Below are 8,003 nucleotides of genomic sequence, written 5' to 3' on the forward strand. Positions count from 1 at the left end.
TTCCATGAGACTTTTGAAAGAAACATGCAGGGCTTGACATTAACCTGTTAATCCACTTATCCAACTGGGATAATAACTCACTAACTAGCAAAGGAGATGAACAAAATGTCCAGCAAGCAGGCCAACAGCCCGAGACCCCCAAACAATAGGAACACAAGGCTTTATCATGGGTTTTTACAGAAATGTTTGGCGATCCACTAGGAATGCCATGGAGATCAACCAGTTGATCGCGATCAACCGATTGGTGACCAGCTGCTCTAGAAAATGTAGTGAATTTCAATCTCGTGCTTCTCGCTATTGGCTGATTTATCTGCAGTTTAGGGGGAACATTGTGTCACACCCTGATCTGTTTCACCTGTCTTTGTGATTATCTCCACCCCCTTCCAGGTGTAGACCATCTTCCCCATTATCCCCTGTGTATTAATGCCTGTGTTTTATGTTTGTCTGAAGCCAGTTCATACTGTTTGTTCAAGTCAACCAGTGGTTTGTGTCTGCGCCTGCTTTTTCCCCAGTCTCTGTTTTCTTGTCCTCCCGGTTTTGACCCTTGCCTGTCCTGACTCTGAGCCTTCCTGCCTGACCACTCTGCCTGTCCTGACTTTGAGCCTGTCTGACCACTCTGCCTGTCCTGACTCTGAGCCCGCCTGCCTGACCACTCTGCCTGTCCTGAGTCTGAGCCCGCCTGCCTGACCACTCTGCCTGTCCTGACTCTGAGCCCGCCTGCCTGACCACTCTGCCTGTCCTGACTCTGAGCCCGCCTGCCTGACCACTCTGCCTGTCCTGACTCTGAGCCCGCCTGCCTGACCACTCTGCCTGAGCCTGCTTGCTGATCTGTACCTCAGCCCTCCTCTGGATTACTGACCTCTGCCTACCCTGAGCATGCCTGCCGTCCTGTACCTTTGCCCCCTTACTCTGGACTATCGACCCCTGCCTGCCTTGACCTGTCTTTGCCTGAACCCTGTTGTCTGCATTTGGGTCTTACCTTGGTTCTAATAACACTGACCATCACACCTTAACTGACATTAGTGCCTGTCCCCAGATGGACAGTTACGCTACAGTAAAGTACATTTAGAGGTGATCACATCATTGTCCTGCTTTGAGACAGATTTTTACTGTCTGCTTCCAGCTGCATGTTCTTTTACTAGCCCTGAAAATGGTAATATATCAAAACATATCTCAGTAACTGTCACAAGTGTATAGCACAGCATCCTACCTGTGCTCCAGAATAGGCTCATCAATATCACTGCAGGTATCATATCTGTCTAACTGGGGCTCCACTGAGCGAAACAAGTCTACTGTCATGAAGAGAGGACTGAAGAGTGAGAAATACTGCTGGGCTATATGACTTCTAACTCATTACTTCCTTACTTCAATTATGTGGCAAACTGTTAAGCAAATCAGACCAGTTAAACCCACCTACCTACAGGAAACATTGACATTAGAAAAACTCCACAGGAAACTGCTGACAGAGCAGCAGTTACACATAGTGTGTTCTGTAATATCTTACCTAATTGTCAGTGATTGACCTGGGAAAGTCACCTGTAACTTTCTGTGGTGTAGAAGCTAGAGGTCTGTTACCCAAGTCAACTCAACAGGTGTGGTAGTAAACTACAAATTTGACGCTGTTTTTTTACTTAGAGAATTGACTTAAATGCTATTGTTTTTTCACTGATACAAACTTGTCTTGTGTAACTTAGTGATAAGCCTGGGCGTACAGCCAAGAGCTGTTTGGGTGTGACCTCAGTGTGTGACACATCCTGATTTTCACAATGTGCAGGAACTCTGCTGTGTGGAAACATGCAGAATGGATCAGAGAATAGTGTGAGCTGTGGTAACACTAGACGGCTGAGCCCTGGTGCTGTCAACGTCAGCTATCTTCATCTGCACAGACAAGTTAGTCACCTTTTACACACTATGTTCCTCACCCTCTCTCTCCCTCCTCCCCTGTCTCCTACCAACCCAGTCTGTCAATAATCTCTATCTCTCTCACCCCTCTCTCTCCCCCATCTGTCTCCCCCATTCACTCATCCTCACCTTATCTCCCCCTCTCCACTCCTCACTCCTCTGTGTGTGAAGTGGGGTTGGTGTCAGGTTTCCCTTTTCAATTGAGAGTCTCCCAATCCTTGGTGTTGGAGAGAAAAGTGTTTAAAGATGAAAAGAGGACTGAACAGGTAACTTGATATGCTGACTCCTTGTATTGAGTTCCCCTATTCAGCACCAAGAGAGTCTCTCTCTCTCTCTCTCTCTCTCTCTCTCTCTCTCTCTCTCTCTCTCTCTCTCTCTCTCTCTCTCTCTCTCTCTCTCTCTCTCTCTCTCTCTCTCTCTCTCTCTCTCTCTCTCTCGCAGTGCATGCTGGGTGTTTTTGGAGTTTGAGTGTTTGGTGTGGAAAGCTCTATCCTAACTAACTTTCTTGATTCCTTTCTTTACATGTTATTTTCTATGGTGGAGGGTTAATGCAATATTTGTTTTAGCGGTATCCAAAGTTTTTTTTTCAAAGTTAGGGTGGAAGAGGACAGAGAAACGTTCCTGGGTTTTTGAAGTTGTGGTGTGCGCGATGGCTTCTCAGCCTAGCGCGGAGGAGACGCTGTCTATACAGCATGGATTCAGGTGTGTTCCTGAGAACGGAGTTAAGGTGGAGGAGGTTCTACTCGCGGTCGGTGAACAGGTAGGAGCTGAGTTTATACATTCTGCTTCTAGAATGAACAAAGCTGTGGTTGTGTTCATGAAAAGGGCTAATTTGGTTGGTAGGCTAATTGCTAGCGGAATATTTGTAAGGGATGTGTTGGTGTCAATTTCACCTCTCTCTACCCCTTCAACAAGAGTTGTAGTGGCAAATTTGCCTCCGTTTATTACGGATGATCAAATTAGGAAAGAGCTGAGTCATTTTGGTAAGTTTGCTAGCGGTTTCCGTGTACTGTCAGCAGGGTTTCAGGCAGATGCCGTTAAACACGTTGTTTCGTTCCGGAGGCAAGTGTTTATGTTTCTGAACAACAACGAGCAACAGCTAAATGTGCACTTTAAAGTGAGACATGGGGAGGGGCTCTATGCAGGTTTTGCCAGCACAGATAGTCTACGGTGTTTTGAATGTGGGGATTTGGGGCACAAGAGTTTTGCGTGCCCACATAAAGGCCGTAGTAAAGGTGAGGGTACAAGCGCCAGTGGTGGAAATCGAGGTCAAAGTGCAGGGGGTAAGGAGATGCAGACAGCAGAGGCTGGACCTAGTCAGGTTAGAGATGGTGGTGTAGATGAGGCTGGGCCTAGTCAGGCTAGAGATGGTGGGGTAGCTGTAGCTGAGTTTAGTCAGGCTAGAGATGGTGGGGTAGTGGAGGATGGGTCTAGTCAGGCTAGAGATGGTGGGGAAGCAGAGGCCGGGTCTAGTCAGGCTAGAGATGGTGGGGTAGCTGAGGCTGGGCCTAGTTATGCTATGGAGGGTGCTGGGTCTAGGCAGGATATGGATGGTGGTATAGCAGGGGCTGAGTCTAGTCAGGCTATGGATGGTGGGGTAGCTGAGGCTGGCCCTAGTCATGCTATGGAGGGTGGGGTAGCTGAGGCTGGCCCTAGTCATGCTATGGAGGGTGGGGTAGCTGAGGCTGGCCCTAGTCATGCTATGGAGGGTGGCGTAGATGATACTGGGTCTAGTCAGGTTATTCTAGTGGATGAGGAGAGTATAGTGGGGAAGTGTAAGAGATTAGGGGGGGAGGAGGAGGGTGTCAAGCGGAAAAGGAAAAAGGGTGTGGACAAAGGCACCATGGAAATGTTGCCTGTTGCTGTGGGTGAGGCCCTAACCAGAGAGAAAGAGCAGGTGGTCAGGGTGGGAGATAGAGAAGAGGAGGAAAGTGAGTCTGAGGAAGAGGATGAGGAGTTATTTTTTTCAGACTCCTCTTCAATTGGCCCGGAACTGACAGCCAGTCAACCAGAGGGGTCTAAGTACACGTTGAGAGAACTGACAAGGTTCCTGAATGAGACTAAGGGGAAAAAAGTTAATCTTGAGGCTTTTTTTCCTGATCCTAGAAAGTTTGTAAGATCAGTACAACATGCTATGAGAAATGAGGGGCATGGTGTCCTCTCACCCAAGAAACGGTTTAGGTTGAGGAAGTGGGTCACAACAGTGCGTAAAGGTTTACCTTCAGACACTGTTTAAATGTTTAATTTCTTTCTGACACTGGGGCTTTTTGAGCTTTGCTATTGGTCTATTTCTCTGCTGGCTTTTCTCCCACTTCTTATGGAGACTCTTCGGGTAGGCTCGCTTAATATAAATGGCGCCAGAGATGCGGGAAAGAGGAGTGTGTTGGGTGAATATGTAAAACAAAAAAAAGTACATGTGTTATTTCTGCAGGAGACGCATAGTGATGTGGTGAATGAAGTTGATTGGGGGCTCTGGTGGAAAGGGGCAAGTGTGTTGAGCCATGGGACAAATCTTAGTGCAGGGGTGGCAGTCCTTTTTGCACCGGGTCTGTCTGTAAAAATTTGCTCCTCAAAGGAAGTGTGTAAGGGTAGGTTGCTTGTTGTTAAAGCAGAAATTAACAGCATGGTTTTTGTTTTTATAAATGTGTATGCGCCTAACACAGGGAGAGAAAGAGGGGTTCTATTTGGGAGTCTTAGACAGGAACTCTCACAAGTAGCGCCTGAGGAGACGCTGGTGATCGGAGGTGACTGGAACTGTACAATGGATTTTACAAAAGACAGAAATGGGGAAGAGCCTCATTCAGTGTCAGTGGGAGTGTTAGGGGACATCATTAATCAGTTTGACCTAGTGGATGTTTGGAGAACTAAACATCCAAACACAAGACAGTATACATGGGTGAAGGTTTTTGGGGCTAGGGTGAGTGCAGCCCGACTTGATCGTTTTTACATATCTAGGAATCAGAGCAATAGGCTGCTGGGCGCTACCATTCTCCCAGTGGGGTTTTCGGACCATCACATAACCATGGCTCGGCTGTCTATTTCACCAGGGCCCCGGCAGGCATCTTATTGGAAGTTCAATGTAAAGCTCTTACAAGATGCCACTTTTTGCTCAGTTTTCCAGACCTTTTGGGAAAGGTGGGGGCAGCGAAGAGAGGAGTATGAGTCTTTGAGTCAATGGTGGGATGTGGGGAAAGTGCAGATTCGGCTTTTCTGTCAACAGTACACAGCTCTCTCATCATCAGAGGCTAGGAGAGTATTGGGGGAACTAGAGCGGTGTATTAGTGAGATGGAGGTAGAGATGGTGGGGCAAGGCAATGTAGGCCTCCAGGCTAATTTAGCCGAATTACGTAGGGACCTGGGCAGTTTTTTCCAGGTTAAAGCAAAGGGAGCACTTGTAAGAGCTAGGTTCTCCATGCTCAAGGAGATGGATGCTCCCAGCTCCTTCTTCTTTGGTTTGGAAAGACAGAGCAGTGAAGCCAAAGGTATGCATTGTCTACGGCTGTCTGATGGGCGGGTGACCTCTGTGGTGGGGGAGATGCGGGAGCGGACTGTGGAGTTTTATACTGAATTGTATAGGGCAGAAATGTGTGATCCTATGTGTGCTCAGGTCTTGTTTGCAGGACTCCCTAAGCTCTCTCGGGCACAGAGGGATGAAATGGACATTCCTCTGTTGTCACATGAACTGGCAGAGGCCGTAACCCAGATGTCCCCCGGTCGTGCACCGGGGGTCGATGGACTCCCAGTGGAGTTTTACAAAAAATTCTGGGGAATAATTGGACAGGACTTCTTTTGCGTCTTGCGTGAATGCATCGGGGTAGGAGAGTTGCCGATGAGCTGCCGTCGGGCGGCTCTGACTCTCCTGCCCAAAAAAGGGGACTTGTGTGAACTTAAGAACTGGAGGCCTGTGGCATTACTCTGTGCGGACTACAAGATTTTTGCCAAGGTCCTCTCTAACAGACTGAAGTCCCATCTGGGCTCTATAATACACAAGGACCAGACATATTGTGTACCGGGACGCTCAATCACGGACAATTTGTTCTTGATTAGGGACATGTTGGACTTGTCGAGAGGTTCTAATGTGAACTTTGGACTGGTCTCTTTAGATCAAGAGAAGGCTTTTGATAGAGTGGATCATGAGTATCTGTTTAATGTGATGTCTGTGTTTGGGTTTGGGAAGAGTTTTGTGAACTGTGTGAAGCTGTTGTATGCTGGGGTGTCATGTATGGTTAAGGTGGGAGGGGGGCTCAGTAGGCCAGTCTGGGTGAGACGGGGCATTAGACAAGGATGCCCTCTATCTGGGCAGCTATACACACTAGCCATTGAGCCTTTTTTAGGACTGCTACGCAGGAGACTGCAGGGAGTGTGCTGGACAGGCATGGGTGTGGTGACAGGAATAGCAGTCTCAGCATACGCAGATGATGTTTCTGTGATGGTCAGGGATGGGCAAGATATGCAGGAACTAGAGACCAGTCTGAAGGTGTACGAGGGAGCTTCATCAGCTAAGGTAAACTGGGGAAAGAGCAAAGCTCTGTTATGTGGGGCATGGGGGGATAGGGCTCCTCCTCTGCTTCCAGGGGGTTTGCAGTGGGGTTGTGAAGGGCTTAAAGTGTTGGGGGTGTACCTGGGCTCGGAGAGGTGGGTCAGGAAGAACTGGGAGGGGCTGTCACAGGCAGTGGTGTCAAGACTGGCCAGGTGGAGGTGGCTCCTATCCCAAGTGTCATATAGAGGGAGGGTGCTGATAATTAACAACCTGGTGGCATCTTCCTTGTGGCATAAACTGGCTGTCCTCAACCCCCCCGCCGGTCTGCTTGCAGACCTGCAACGCAAGCTGGTGGATTTCTTTTGGTCGGGACATCACTGGCTGAAGGCAGCAGTGTTGTACATGACCGTCCACGAAGGAGGACAGGGCCTGGTGGAACTGGAGAGCAGGATGGCTGCTTTCCGGCTAAAGGCGGTGCAGAGACTGCTGTATCATACCGATGTTGGCTGGAGGGAACCAGCATGCGCACTGCTGAGGAGAGCTGGTGGATTAGGGTTGGACCGGCAGCTGTTCCTCATGAAGCTGGAGAGGCTGAGTACAGCAGGTCTCTCAGAGTTTTACTCTGCGGTGCTGAGGGCCTGGCAGCTGCTAAGGCCCATACGAGAGGGGGGTGTGGAGCCTGGGCAGTGGGTGTGGGAGGAGCCTATTTTCCACAACCCAGCCATCCCTTTGAGATCGGTTCAGTCTGCCACCCTGCAGAGGCAACTGATGGCAGGGGGTTTACGAAGGCTAGGTGACCTGAGACTGCTGGGAGAGGAGGGGTGGAAAACCCCGGAGGTCTTGGCGCAACAAACAGGAATAACGTCTCTTAGACTGTTGGAGAGATTCCTGGAGGAGGTACAGGAGGCACTGTCTGAGCAGGTAAGGGGGGTGTTTGAGAGGCCAAAGGGAGAGGGGCCACCAATGTTTCCGCCACTGCAGGTGACGGCAGAGACTGGAGACTGGCAAGGGGGTCTGGAGGACTTGTTAGATTTTAACACTCCGAGCCTGGGGGAATTTGAGGGGGTGGGAGGTAAAGCTCTCTACAACCTCTGCGTTAAGGTTAGGAACATTAGAAGTCTAACAGGAGTGAAGGCACATCAGTGGCAGGGGGTATGTGGGGCGGAGAGTATGGTGGGCTTTAGATGGAGGGCGCTCTACAAACCCCCAGTACCAAAGAGGTCAGGGGACCTCCAGTGGAGGGTTCTTCATGGAGCCCTGGCCACTAACAGCTGGTTGGCACGTGTTGATCCGGGAATTGGGCAGGGGTGTCCTTTCTGTCAAATGAATGAAACTGTGATTCATGTGTTTTCTGTGTGCACCAGGTTAATGCCATTAATGTCTCTGTTGGAATGTCTGTGTGAGAGGTTGGGGGTGGTTTTTGCTGTTGGGATGTTTATAATGGGATACAGGTATTCGAGTAAGGAGAAAGAAAAATGTGTTTTGTTGAATTTTCTGTTTGCTCAGGCAAAATTAGCTATTTGGCTAACAAGGAGAAACAGGGTCAAAGGTGGGGGGATAACAGACCCTTTACTATTGTTTAATGGGATGGTCTCTGCGCGCCTTAGGGTTGAGTTTGAGT

The sequence above is a fragment of the Salvelinus namaycush genome, unplaced genomic scaffold (assembly GCF_016432855.1).
Source record: "Salvelinus namaycush isolate Seneca unplaced genomic scaffold, SaNama_1.0 Scaffold405, whole genome shotgun sequence".
NCBI classification, from domain to species: domain Eukaryota; kingdom Metazoa; phylum Chordata; class Actinopteri; order Salmoniformes; family Salmonidae; genus Salvelinus; species Salvelinus namaycush.